This window comes from Phalaenopsis equestris, unplaced genomic scaffold (genome assembly GCF_001263595.1).
Source record: "Phalaenopsis equestris unplaced genomic scaffold, ASM126359v1 Scaffold000347, whole genome shotgun sequence".
In the NCBI taxonomy this organism is placed as follows: domain Eukaryota; kingdom Viridiplantae; phylum Streptophyta; class Magnoliopsida; order Asparagales; family Orchidaceae; genus Phalaenopsis; species Phalaenopsis equestris.
Genome location: NW_018164789.1, coordinates 488,400 through 491,165, shown reverse-complemented (window position 1 = coordinate 491,165; position 2,766 = coordinate 488,400).

The window sequence follows — 2,766 nt, the reverse complement described above, 5'->3', positions numbered from 1 at the left end:
ATCAAATTTACAAATCAAGTAATTATGCTACAAAATCAACTTTCTTAGGTTAAAGATCATGAACGTGATTCACCATTTCATGCATCATGCCTCCATAATTTCACCACCCAAAAGAGCTCTTAGTGGTGGTGAGTAGCCCAAGACTTAAATACTATTTTTCGGCTCTATATCTAGCCGATGTGGGACTTTTTGTCCGTGACATTATCCTCCAACCAATCACGCGACGCCCTCGTCACAGATCAACTCCACTAGACCATGGAGAGTCCACACACTTGACAGACAGTAATTTGTTATAATACCACTTGTCACCTCCCAAAAGAGGTCTTAGGGGTGGTGGGTAGCCCAAGACTTAAATACTGCTTTTCGGCCTTACACCTAGCCGATGTGGAACTTTTTGTCCAACTTTTTGTCCGTGGGAACTTTTTGTCCGTGACAATAAGCTCTAAACTCAAACTAAGGATTTTCAAAGTGTTTTGAATTTTTTAAAGAATTTTGCAATGGATTTAATGGTAATAATTAAAGGTGATGTACAATATTTACTTTGATATCATTCATGACACCAGCAAGACTCAAGATCAAATAAAATCATAAATTTATTTCTAAGATGCTTTATAACACCTTAACATGGTTTGTTTTAACTTTTAAGAAAATTAGGTGATTTTAAAAATTATAGCAATAGGCTTCTAAAAATGCATAAGTGGATTAAATAGCGTCCAAGGCCAAACTCTCACCCAAAGTTAATAAAAATTTAATAAATCCTAGGAATTAAATTCATAATTTTTCAAGGTTAAACTAGGAGTTAGAAATTTCATAAAATTTTATAAATTCATAATTAAATATTATTACTTTGAAAATTATATTTCATAATTTCCTTAGACAAATTGAAGTTAAATAAAATTTAAAACTTAATTTTATAATTTTATGACTGAAAAATTAATTAGATATAAATCTCTTAATCCACTAAAGTTATCACAACTAAAGTTATAAAAAACTACCCTAATTTGTGGTTTATTAAGCATTATTGTTAGGCCTTGTAGTTTTCCATAGGCAGAGGTGGAACTCATAGGGCACATGGCTTCAAAATGGATCAATGAACACCATGTAATTCGAAGTCATGCGATCTAAATTAATGACAGTATAAACTTTTGACTTATCTCTATGTTTAACCGAAACCTAACCATAGGATTTTGTTTAATTCTAAAAGATGGTGGTAATATCATATTTTACCTTAGATGTATGGTTAGCACCGTCCTGAAACTTGCTATTTACAAATCAACCGCCCTCGTTCATCCGTTTTTTTTCAAATTTGCACTCAAAATAAATGATACAACTCCAACCCATATTGTTTATTGTTATCAAAATGCTCGATAGTTTGATCATAACACACGTAAATGTATCGGCTTGGCAGTTCAAAAAGAATACCTAGGTGGTTAATTTATAAATAGCATTATTTCAAATGATCTCTATATAATTATTATTATTATTTTTTTTTGAAAGAGGTATATTTCTTCCAACCATACACTTGATAATTAAGTTTGAACCCATCTTGATATATGTATTCCAATCATCTTCTCGTTTGATATTCACTTTTGTCTTCCATCTCAAGAATGCAATTGTCGGGAGTCATCTCCTATAAATAAAATCAGGAAAGACATGCTTTGTGATGATGTTGGTAAGCTAAACTACAAAAATAGTGGCCGTCTTTCAACTTTCCTTTTGAATATTTTTTTAGTGATTAATTTATTTCTTCTTTGTTGATGGCTTGCGAATGCAACATAATAAAAAGTAGAGGGATTTACATTTTATAACAATAAAAAATGAAACATTTGCATATTTAACACCAAAATTTCACTATTTGCTCGCATAACATCCAAAATTCAAATAACATCAAAAGCAAGACCCTCTTAACTCTTTATGTTATTATTTGATCTCTACCTGCGCTAGCCGATGTCGTTGGCTGCCTGCGCTAGCCGATGTCGTTGGCTGTTGTTGATGCAGATATGTCACCAACAAATTTCATCAATTGACACGAATATCAAAGCATGTTGGAGGTCAAATAGATTCCAAATTTGACAAACTTAAAGACAAACTGAGTGTCTCGGTGAGAAGAATTCAATAACTCCAATGTCACTCAATTCCAACATTGTTATGGCGCTCAAATTTTCATAGATCGTTGTCCAATTAAGAGAATTTATTTGGGTTGTTCGATGGAGTAGTTCAAATTCCTTCCTTATTGGATGAGAGAAGTTTTCTAGACTCTATAAATAGAGCTCTATCCCCTCAAGAGAGAGGGATGAAGAGTTGCACATGGAGTTAGAATTGGATTGAGAGTAGTCATTTTCAGTGTGATTTTGGACATAAGACAAGATGAACACTTTCCACTCTCGCAACCACCGACTACCTTCGACCATTGCTCATTGATTGTCATTAACCACTGTCGACCACCCCGTTTTAATTGCAACAAAGCCCTTGAGGAGTCATGCGTACGCTACAGAGTAACGGAGCTCCATACAGAGCATTGCATCATGTTGAACATAATGTAACAACACGCTTTGAATAAGGTGCAATGATGAACCACAAAGATAGTGCAATGAGACATTCCAATGACAATGTACTAATACACCCAATATTTGTAATTACAAACACCAAATACGGTGCAACGAAACACACTACATATGGTGCAACGACATACTTCAAAGACGACAATAAAACACCCTGAAGATGATATAGCAACGCATTTGAATACAATGTAAGGAACCCCCCCCC